This window comes from Sceloporus occidentalis, unplaced genomic scaffold, assembly GCF_023333645.1.
Source record: "Sceloporus occidentalis isolate IW3139 unplaced genomic scaffold, rSceOcc1.0.p SCAF_6, whole genome shotgun sequence".
In the NCBI taxonomy this organism is placed as follows: Eukaryota; Metazoa; Chordata; class Lepidosauria; order Squamata; family Phrynosomatidae; genus Sceloporus; species Sceloporus occidentalis.
Window position 1 is genome coordinate 109,168,832 of NW_028316986.1, and position 12,669 is coordinate 109,181,500.

Genomic DNA, 12,669 nt, shown 5'->3' on the forward strand with positions numbered 1-12,669 from the left:
AGGTAATGGAGATGAGCACCTTCCCCTACAGTTGGTTATGACTTGATGTTCATGCCAAGGGATTACCTTTATGGTGAACCTGTCATAGGGTTTTCATGGCAAGATTTGTTGAGAGGGCTTGTCTTTGCCTTCCTTTTAGTCTAAGAGAGTGTTATCTGCCCAAAACCACCCAGTGGATTTCCATGGTTAGGAGTTTGAATTTTGGTTTCTAGAGTCACAGTCCAACATTCAAACCACTACACCATGTAAGGGGCTATGCATGTGTTCCAACTAGATGCACAGAAAATAGTTATACAGACTCAGAAGAAAAATTCAAAGCATTATGTGTATGTGTGTTTATACACATTTGCAATACTCTAACAGAGTGTGCATATCCTTTATATCAGGATCTGATATAAATTAAAAATTAAATGGTTTTCTTAACATTAGAATGCAAGATACAAAACAATCTCTTTAGCTAGGTTATGAAAATGTATTCTGAGTATTCTGGTGGATTTTTCAAAGAAAGAAATATCTTCATATATAAATTAATCATAAATGTTCAGAAACTAAATTAATGTCATGGCAAAGGCCTCAGATGTCAGGATTTTGCAAAGAAAATTATTTCAGCTTCAACTGAGAAATCAAAGGTTATGATAGGAAACGACACATCCTTGAAGATTAAAAGTGGATTCAAATAAGAAGCATTTTGGAGTCGAAGTGCAAATTTTCCAATGAAATGACAAAGATATCTTTTTGTCAGAAGGTATTCCTGACAAAGTTCTGCAGACAAGTTTAATGACACTGGTTTACTTATAGGAAGTGTTGCAATCATGAATATGTTAGCTCAAAAACAATAGAAGAAATAATGATAAAGTATACATGGAGCCAGTTTATATAAGTATAATGGCACAGTGGAAATAAGATGTGTTTATTTAGGAAGAAAAACAATTCATTCGAGATGTGGTGCAGTAGAAGAGCACTGAGGATTCCATGGATAGTGAAAAAGACAAACAAATGGGTTCTACAACACATCAAGCCTGAAATCTCCCTTGAAGCCAAAATGACAAAACTGAGGCTGTCATACTAAGACAAGGATCACTGATTAAGGCAACCATGGCAATCTCAATTCCATAACCTGTCCTAAAGCCAGTTTGAAATGGGTCCAGATAATTGGTTTCATCCAAGACTACTTGGAGCTGAAGGGCAACAGCCCGCTAGAGTACTTTGCTGAGAAACGGGAGATGTGAGACTGATAAATGCAGCCTTCTGCAATGGTTAACAATGTCAATCCTATGTATGTCTGCTCAGACATAATCCGTATTGCATTCATTGTGACTTACTGCCAGGTGAACATGTCTAGGGTTGCAGCAGTTTTAAGCTTTTGAAGACACCAGTGACTCCTTAGCAGAGCTTAGAAAAGTCACTGTTTTGTACTATAGCCCCTAGAAACCCCTACTCACCATGACTAGTCCATGAATAGTCCAAAAATATTTTTTAGCTTTGCCTATTAGTCTTATTGATCAATATACCATTATTTCATATTTCACTGTGTGTTGAACTATGGAGCCCAAAGTATTTCAATGGTATTTCTGGATCATAAGAAGAAGCATTTTATTTGGATGACTCCCAATAATACAACTTTTACATAGGTTTTTCTGGAGCCATATATTAGAACCAAAAATATTCCCTTTCCAGCAATCTATTCACTTCATTTAGCATGCCATTATGCCCTTCAAATGTAAGGCATCAAGTAAACATATTCAAAAGCAACTATGGATGCTAGAGCATGCCCTCTTAAGAACCACTATTATTTTCCTCTGACAGACTGTTGGAAAGATGTTATCTTTCCTTGAGATTTTAGGGTAGCTCTTCATCAATGGAACACTGGGACTTCTCTGACTTTTCAATGAATTGCCATGGCTCCAGCAGAGAGAGCTGAAATGCACTGGCACAGGTTTACTTGAGAGGGTATCACTTATGGTGCAATGAAAAGAGGCTTATTTTCTGTCAGCATAATCTCCCCACAGTTCTTCATTTCTATTACATTCTGCTACATGCTGATTGTCACCATGGTGCTGCCTTAACCAAGGAATGAAATGTCAGGAAGCAAAGCAAAAAAATCAGCCTCTGTGTCTGTCTGCATGCCTCTTTATTGTTATGCAGTGCATTCCCAATCCACTTGTACTTGATGTTATTGCTCAGGGTAACAAACACAGAGAGAACATGTCAGAGTTTTGGGAACTTATACTGGACTTTGCTTACTGATTCAAACCCATCAATTTCTTCTTTGTGTCATCAGAGTTTCCTAGTTGGAGAGCATCCATATAATTAGTGTCAAGGTTGTCTGTTGCTGTGTGCCTTCAAGTAATTTCTGACTTATGGTGACCCTAAGGTGAATCTATTATTAGGTTTTCATGGCAGAATTTGTTCAGAGTGGATTTGCTCTTGCCTTCCCCTGAGGCTAAGAGAGCATGATTTGCCCAAAGTTACTCAGTTCCCATGGCCAAGTGGGGATTTGAACCTTGGTCTCCTGGTGTCCTAGTCCAACACTTAAAACATTACATCGCACAGGATCTATCTACTCTTGGCTTTCTGGCAAGGTTAATTTGACACAATTATAGTGCTAACTATTTGTAGTTTAATCTATTTTAGTTATTTAATTGTCTGTGTCTTGCCCACTAAATATGCTGAAACTCACTTCTAAATAAACATGCATAGGCTAACATGCTTTCTGGTTTGCATTGTTGATCACGTAAGTTCATTCATCACACACATTCATATCTTATTGATCTTGAATCTTTATCAATGGGCTCTTTGGGGCCTTGAAGAAACCAAACTACTTTTCCAAGTGATACCTTATAATTTAATATGAAATCTCCAACTCCTCAAGGAAGAAGCAAAATCTTTTAACTACACTGTTGCCTGTAAAACTACCTTTCCATTATTTTTATCTTACTGAGTCATGAACATTTTGTTTGTTGTATGTCCTTGTGATTAAGATGGAACATTTCTTAATCATTAAATCATAAACCAATTGAATGCACCAAATTATTTACATTATAGCAATAGCAAGTACATTTATATACTGCTTATCAGTGCACTTAAGCACTCCCTAAGCAATTTACAATGTGTAAGCTAATTGCCCCTAACAAGCTGGGTACTCATTTTAGTGACCTTGGAAGGATGCCAGACTGAGTTGACCCTGAGCCCCTGGCTGGTATTGAATTCACAACCTTGTGGTTTGTGAGTGAGTGGCTGCAGTACAGGCATTTAACCATTTTTCCACCAGGGCTCCTATTATTAATTATTAATTAATTCTGCATTTCCCTCTTGATGTAATATTTTATTTTGAAATAGGCTCTGTTATGAATTCCCTTTTAGAAACTAATACTCTAGGACAGGGATGGGTGAAGTGTGGCCTTATGGCTATTGTTGAACTGCAGTTCCCATTAGCTCTAGCAGCAGTGCCAATGGGGAGAAAAGCTAAGAGTTGCAGTTTATCAACATCTGAAGCATCACACAGTTCCCTTTAGGATTACTTGATACAGTTATAGTATTAACTTCGATCTATTGTTTATGTAAGTATACTTGTATATAACTTTCTGATTCTTGGTTCATTCAGGTGTTTTGAGGGATGATGAGGTTGAAGATATTCCAGAATTGGCAATTCTAGGTAAAATACTGTCAACATTTTTTTTCAGTGTGGGTGTGTCTGGGGGCTATTTCTATAGTGCTTGACATTTTCTGGAAACTGAACTTTTTGACCATGCTATGGGAGCCAGCATGGTGTAGCGCTTTGAATGTTGAACTATGACTTTGGAGGATTCAATTCCCAGCTCAGCCATGAAACCCACTGGGTGGCCTTGGGTGAGTCACACTCTCTCAGCCTCCAGGGAAGGCAGTAGCAAACCTTGTCTGAACAACTCTTGCCAAGAAACCCCCATCATGGTCTTAGGGTTGCCATCAGTCGGAAATGATTTGAAGGCACACAACAATACGATGGTGCAACAGCATTCTGGAGGCAAGCAGCCATACCTGAAGTTGATCCAATGATTAAAAGGCTACCACACAAAAAATAAATAGATCGCATAGAGGTCTAATAAATTATCTTGCTTTATCTTTTTGTTTTACCAGTCAGGCTCACTGTTCTGCATAAAGCAGAATTCTAGCCCAAATGTACATCCACCCAAAATGGCAGGATCACGGGAAGAAGGTTTCTTTTCAGTTATCTACGCAGTTATATTTGTTTATGTTGTTGTTTTTCCTTTATTGGTGAGATTGTACAATAATACAGGTGGCTTTTCAAGCAACCCTAGGTTCTAAACTCTTTTTCCGGAAATATCTTTCAACTTTCGGCCAATCTGAAAGTGTATTTGTTCTCTTTGCTTCTTTTTTTATATCCAGGACTCAGCTAGATTTGACAAGCCACAAAGCAAAAGGAAACCTAGTTACCATTTTAGAGTATAAGTATAAACTGCTATCGCATAGGAAGTAACACATCCTTCCCTTACTTTCTTCTCTCTAGACATTCCCAGTTTGCAAGAACCAGGCTGAACTAGAACTCTATGATCATTTGAAAAGACACTTTAAAGAAGTTATCATAATATGTGCAAGTGAGAGTCATTATTGATGCCTTGGGGTTTTTTTTTATGTTTGTTTTATTTTATTTTAAACATTACTACCACTGTAATCTTACTTGAATTTAGGCTTGGAAAGTATATATAATAAACAACAATTGGAATATTATGATTACAAATCTGGTTTTCATAGTGTTTTCATATCAAACTCACTTATTGCTAAAATGAATTCTAATTGACTTTGGAAAAACAATATTTATTCATGACCAGACATCTCATTCCCAGGCAGTTTGTCTCACTTGCCTCTTGAATACTGAAAATGAACAAATGCATTTTTATCTTTTTTGATTACCTATGTCAATCATATTATTTCAGCTTTAGCTGAACCCTCAATGAGTGGTAGATTAAACAGCAAGGAACACAAGTGCCTGGTAACCAACTTTTTCATTCTCTTTCATTGCCATCCATCATAATCATTCTGAAAAATATATTCATCCCACAAGGCCACTGTTATGAAATTGCTTTTGTTGCTTCTGTAGTTTGTAGACATTTTGGAAGGGGGGGGGAAAAACCCACTAGTGCCAATCCTCCTCATGTTACCAGTCAGGGATGAAGCCAGAACCCCCTGTACTAATCAAACAATTTAAAATAGTTAAGTAATTAATTTTTGAGACAGACTTTATTCTCTACTGTCTTTCTTTATTGACTGTACAGAACAGAATGACATTTTAAAGTAAATTTTAAAAACATGTAAAACCAAACCAATATCCCCTCAAAATACACAGAACTTTGCAAAACTTGCCATTGCTTCATCCTATTAAAGGCCATGATACGTACGCTGCTGCCACACTGCAGAATTAATGAAGTCTGTAACTGCTTTAACATCCATGGGTCAATGCTATGGAATCCTGGGATTTGTAGTTTGTTGTGGCATCAGAGCTTGCTGACAGAGAAAGCTAAATATCTCACAAAACTACACATCCAAGAATTCTAAACCATTAAGCTATGGCATTTAAAAGTGGTGTCAGACTGCTTTAATTCTTTTGTTTAGATGTAGAATTTCATCCCCATCATCATAAACTGCACTGCTCCCAAGTAAACCTTTGGATCTCAAAAGCTCCAGTGCAATGATCTATTAATACATTTATAATAAAGACATATTTAGGGGCACTGTTGCCTGTCACCATGCCTTTGTATCTCAAGTGCAGATTCAGCATCCGAATAATAACAGTAAAAGTTTGTACTGCCTAAAAGCATGTCTGTAAGTTTCCCAAGCCTCAGCTCAGCATAACATCAATGACAACTATTATTAATGTTATTAATAATATTTTCATTATACCCCAGTGCACACTACCCTCTAAATTTAAACATTCTTCACTCATTTTGCTCACCCAGCATCTAATAAATATTTTTAAAAATATATAGTTTATTTATTTATAAATATAAATAAATTAAATAAATTACTATTTGTCTATAGTGTCCACCAGCACATCTTTGGATGATCTGAATCCTATTCTAACATTGCAACAATGGATATTATTTAATGTGTACAGTGGGCCCTTCCTATACACGGTGGATTTGTTCCGGACCCTCTCCCCCCATGTATGGGAAAACCGCCTATGCTGGAATCCTATGGATTCCTATGGCAGCTCGCTCCCATGTGCGGTGGTGTGCATGTGCCCATGGTGCCCGCACTATTTTGTCTGCTGGGGCTTGCTGTTCATGTGATCTCAAGTCCTGCAGATGGGGCGGGCACACTGTAAGAAATAAATAGTTTAATGGAGTACTGTCTGCCAGCATGCCTTTGGGTCTTCCAAGCCTCAATCCAGCATAATAACAATATCATTATCACCATCACCATCACCACTACAACTTCATTAGGTATTACCCACTAACTTTAAACACCCCAATTCTGCCCACTGGGAACTTCAATCCTTCACTTCCCCCCAAAACAGCATGACATGAAGTGTAAAAATCCCTCCTACTCCATGTGTCTGTCCTGGTTCACCAAACACTCACACAGGCTGGCTGGGACAGAGCTACCAACTGATAATGCAGGCAGAGGCAGTGAATTACAAGCAGCTAGAAACCTTTAAGTTTATTGCATGGGACTTGGAGAATAGGAATGGAGCATAATGGAAGGAACTGGGAATGGAACGGAATGGGAAAAATGTATGTTATCTCACGGGAGAACGCCACTGATGCTGCTGGGAGACCCCAATCCATCCCACAGCAGCCGATTTTGAAGGACGATTCAGAATTGTTCTTTAAAATTGGCTGCTGTGGGACGGATGGGGAACTGTTTGAGGACTCCTGGCGGCATCGGCGGCATTCTCCTGTGCAATTACATACTTTTCCCCCCAATCTGTTCCATTCCCGTTCCCATTCTCCAAGTCTCATGTGATAAACTTATTAGTCTGTGAGACTGTTAAAAGAAAGCCATTAATCAAGCACTCTGAGTCAAGGGAGGCAATATGAATCAAGGTCAACATGGTCCAAGGGTCAAAGAAGTCAGGAAGTCTGAAGTAGGAAATGCAGGAATCTGGAAAAAGGTATCAGGAACAGGAATGCAGGCCAGGAAACATTCAAGTTTCCAGCACTCATCTGAGGCAGACTCAGCTCTTAAAAAGACTGACACCACCACGTTACATACGCGCCGAAAGTACGTGCCGAGCATGTACTAGGGTTAGAAAGGGGCATCCTTTCCGGATGTCTCTAACCCTAGTATGAGCTCGCCGCATACAAAATGGCGGCGCCCGTTCTACACGGGCGCTGCCATCTTCACATCGCAGACACCTAGTGTCCGCACATCGCACAGCAATAATGATGCTGCAAGTGCGCCATTGGCACCTTGCGGCGTCATTAGTGCGCCGCGAGAAGAAGCTGCATTTTGCAGCTTCTTTTTGCTGCGCGGAGGAGCCATGCGGTTTGGCCGCTGAGGCTCCTCCATGCAGCAAATGAAGGCGCTTTTCAGACTGCCCTTTTGGATGGTCTGTAAAGCGCCACCAGCTGGCCCTAATCAGAGCTTCCCTGTTGATGCTTGGCCAACAGTTTGGCTAAGCTTCTTTGTTGTATCCTTTGCCATTATTGAGGACTTAAGACTCCAGCTGTATCTTCTGCAGGCAACTCGCTTCTTGTTTGAGACAACCTTCTGCCTGAAGGAGAAAGGCCCATATTTTCCCCACACACTGATCCCTAAGCCTCATGCTTTCAGAGCTGTGCCTCATAGTTCCCTCCGTGGCACCCCTCTGATGGTGTTACGTGGTGTGCACACACACCTCACCCGCCCTGTACCTGTCCTAATTTGCCTAACACATACACAAGTGGCTGGAAGGAAACAATTAACTGATGGTGCCAGCAATGCTTTAACACCTCAGAAAGAGAGTCAGCTACAGCTTTTCTTTTTTCTTTCCTGTTCCTGCCATTGTCACACCTTCTCCCATTGATCACTGAGTAGCGAATCCCATCCTTCCCATGGCTCCACACATTTCTCCCAACCTGATCCCCATTTGGCTTCTTCCTGTCTTCCTGCTTCCATTCCTCTGTTCACTATGGAACTGTCGCTCTGCTGCCCCTAAAGCAGCAGCAATTCATGACCTTTTTCTCTCCAAATCCTTGAATCTCCTTGCTCTCACAGAAACCTGGCTCCCAGCCCATGATACTTTTACCTCAGCCGCCCTTTCTCTTGGTGGTCTCTCCTTCACCCACATTAGCCGCCCTGAGGGTCGAGGAGGAGGGGTTGGTATCTTGCTATCTTCTATCTTCCCCCTCAGCTATCATTTCTCTTCTTTTGGGTTTCATCCTATTAGACTCCTTTTTTCCTCTACAGTTTCGAGTTGCAGTTATCTATCGCCCTCCTGGTTCTGCTACCCAGTTCCTCTCAGACTTTGAATCATGGCTGACATTCTTCTTTTCGGATTCAGTCCCCACTTTGATCCTAGGTAACTTTAATATCCATGTTGACAATTCCAATAACCCTACAATGTCTCGCTTCAACTCTCTCCTAGCTTCTTTTGGCCTCCAACCACATTCCAACTCTTCAACTCATTCTCTCGGTCACTGTCTTGACTTAGTTCTTGCTGCAAACTCCATCATTTCTGACTACCTGGCACTTGACTTTCCACTATCTGACCATCATTTAATCTCCTTTGCTCTTACTTATACTCCACCTCCTCGCCATACTGTTCAACGCTATTTTTGTGATCTTCAGTCTGTTAACTCTAACCATCTTGGTCAGACCCTGGATTCATCTCTCTCTTCCCTAAATCTTGGGGATTCTGCTGATTCAGCAATGTCTTTATTTAACTCCACTCTTTCCTCAACTCTTGACCGCTTTGCCCCTGTCTCTGTATGCACTTCTTCCTCTGCGACTAGGCCTCAGCCCTGGCTTACCCCCTTATTAAGTTTCTCCGGTCCTGCTGTAGAGCAGCCGAACATCTTTGGAGAAAGTCCAAACAGTGGGCTGACTTTATTCATTACAAATTTGTTCTTTTTTCCTTCTCACGTGCCCTGTCTATGGCAAAACAAACTTATTACAAATCATTGATCTCTGCCAATGAGAAGCGCCCGCAGCGTTTGTTCTCCACCTTCAACACTTTGCTTAAACCTCCTTCTCCTCCTGTCTCTCCATCATTCTCTCCCAATGACTTCGTTAATTACTTCATCTCAAAGATTACCACTATTCGCTCTGAGATACTCCCTCCCGATTCTTCTTCTGCTCATAATCTTCTATCGCCCTTGCCTAAAAAAATTTCTGTGTTTCCTCCTGCTTCTTTGGATGAACTCTCTACACTTCTGAATTCTTCCAAACCTGCAACCTCTCTTGATCCAATTCCTACTCGTCTTCTAATCTGTATAACTCCCACTTTGCTGCCCTACCTTCTCCATATCTTCAATCTCTCTCTCTCTACAGGCTCCTTCCCATTGGACTTCAAACATGCTCTCATATCCCCAATTCTGAAAAAAACCTTCTCTTGACCCCTCCTCTTTGTCTAGCTATCGTCCAATTTTTTTTTCTTCCCTTTCTTTCTAAGGTTTTGGAATGGGTTGTTTATTCTCGCTGTCTTGAGTTTCTTGAAGCCAACTCCATCCTCGATCCCTTTCAGTCTGGTTTCTGCCCAAGGCATTCTACAGAGACAGCTCTCACTAAGATCTCAAATGACCTTTTACAGGCCAAGGCTAATGGCCTTTACTCTGTTCTCATCCTTCTTTGTCTGCAGCCTTTGACACTGTTGATCATGGTCTTCTAACTGATATACTTTCTGACCTTGGGTTCTCAGACTCTGTTCTCGACTGGTTTAGATCTTATTTGTCTGGCAGATCTTTTGCAGTGGTCACAGGTGCTCAGACTTCATCCTCTGTTCCCTTATCTGTTGGAGTTCCCCAGGGCTCTGTTCTGGATCCCCTTCTGTTTTCTCTCAACACACTGTCCTTAGGTAAACTCATTAGCTCTTTTGGTTTTTCCTACCATCTGTACGCCGATGACACCCAGTTGTATCTTTCCACCCCTGACCTTTCTCCAAGGCTTGAACAGCAAGTCTAATCTTGTCTCACAGCTGTCTCACAGTGGATGTGCCGTCGGCGTTTGAAGCTCAATATGTCCAAGACGGAGCTTCTTGTCTTTTCTCCTAAGTCCACCCTTCAACACTCCTATTCTGTCTCTGTGGACAACATTTCTATACAACCAGTCCAGCAAGCCCGCAGTCTTGCTTTTATCTTTGATTCTTCTCTGTCGTGTATCCCTCAGATCCAGACCACAGCCAAGGCTTGTAGATTCTTTTTGTACAATATTGCCAAAATCCAACCATATCTCTCCGTCTCCACTGCCAAGATCCTGGTCTATGCCCTAATGGTCTCACAACTTGATTACTGTAACATCATCCTGGCTGGGCTTCCTCTTTCTCACCTCCATCCTTTAATTTCTGTCCAGCATTCAGCTGCACGCATTATCACATCCGCCCACCACTCTGACCACATCTCTCCTTTGTTGGCATCCCTTCACTGCCTCCCCCTCCCTTTCCGCATTCAGTATAAGCTCCTGCTGTCAACGTTTAAAGCCCTCCATGGGCTGGCCCCTCCTTACTTATCTAACCTTCTTTCTCCTCATTTTCCCACTCGGGCCCTCCGTTCTGGTAGTCAAGGTTGGCTGGCCCAGCCCAGGATTTCCTCTGCCCCATCTCAGATTCGCCCCTTTTCACTTGCTGCCCCTCACTCCTGGAACCTTCTTCCCCCTGCAAGCAAGGGCCATCACTTCTTTAACCAGCTTCAAAATGGAGTTGAAGACCATCCTGTTCAGAGAAGCGTTCCCAGGCATTGCATAATTGTCACTTGCTATTTGATGCTCTTTTGTTGCCTGTTTTATTGAATGATTTCCTATATTGCTATGTATTTTATATGTATTATCCTACTAGAGAGGCAGGCTAGCTCCAACAAGCCTCCCTGGAAGAAGATTACCCATACATTAAGAAGCCAAGCCCTCCCTCCAGTCCATCTCCCCTGGTCCAGGCCTCGGAGGTAGAGAAGAACTGCTGGACCTCATCCCCTTCCCCACCACCACCCCCTTCTCTTTTTGTGTCATGTCTTTTTAGATTGTAAACCTGAGGGCAGGGAACCGTCTAATTAAAAGATTGTATGTACAGTGCTGTGTAAATCTACAGCGCTTTATAAATAAAGGTTAATAATAATAATAATAATAATAATAATAATAATAATAATAAATAGTTAGACAATATCACATTTCTTCTACTCTGTTAATTTAAAGCTAGATCCTAACCAGCTTGGCTTTGACATTTTTGATATTCAATATTTTTGTTTCCTTAGCAAAGGCTAAAGCCTTAGGAAACTTAAATTACCCCACAGATGCAGTCTCCTTTTTTGGAGGTATTTAAACAGAGGATGGATGGTCATCTGTCAATTTGATTAAGTATTCCTGCATGTCAGGGGGTTGGACTGGATTGCCCTTGTGGTTTCTTCCAGCTCTATGATTCTATGAATCTCAATCAAATATACTTTGGGCTATAGCTGCCATACTAAAACTGACAGCACTTATCAAAACTCTAGAAAAAATCAGGTAGGCCATTCTTTTTTAAAATCCTTGTATCCTTTTATTAACTACTTCAATAATATCATCAGTATTTACCGTCCTCCAACTACACATTGCAGACTTTAGAAAGATCTTTTCATTGGACAAATCCTGTTGGTTTTAGTATCATATGAGCTCTGTGTGCCAGAATATCTTTGCTTCTGCATGCAATTGTTCTCAGTATTGTTCCAGCTTTATTTCCCTCATGTTCTGGTGTGACTTATTTTTTTTGTGATGACTTACTGTTTTAAAAAAATTAAACAGCAGTTGAACAACAATCACTGCCTCAAAGTGTGTATGTGTGTGTGTGTGTGTGTGTGTGTAGGTTACAAGACAATTCTGCTTTGTACTGAGTCACAAAATTGGCCTGTATGTCATTTGAACTTCTCAAACAAAGGACACAGCATATATATATATATATATATATATATATATATATAGTCATGCATGACCAAGTCTGTATATCTTACCTGACACCCTGTTCTACAACAGGCTTCACAGGGGGAGGTAATTGATTTTGAACTATTATGTTGTGTTTTGGGTGACTTATCCTGGAGACATTTCTTGGCAAAAATTCAGTTTTTCAGGCATTACTGATTATAAGAAAAGTGCTTAGCATCAAAGACATTCATGATTAATGGCTGATTCTAGTACACATAACCAAGTCTGGATTCTGAACAAAAAATGTAGGTTTAGGAGATCAGACTTTATAGCTATGAACCTTTTATACCGACTTCTTTTGCAGCACAAATCGTCAATTATCTTTTACACAATGTTAAAGGGACTCCAAGAGTCATGTGGGACTAAGGTAACCTTTTTTGTTTAAAAGGAATAATAATTCACACATTATCTTCCATGAATATGTTAACAAAATTTTAACAACTGCCAAATCTTTTTTATAATGTCATGTTTAAATCAGTTGGGTATTAAACCCTATTACCATAGATGTCATCCTCTTAGTGAAAGGCCACAGTTCATCCCCTGTGTCCCACTTGCCCTTATAAATGTATTAAAGGCTGTAGGTTTAAC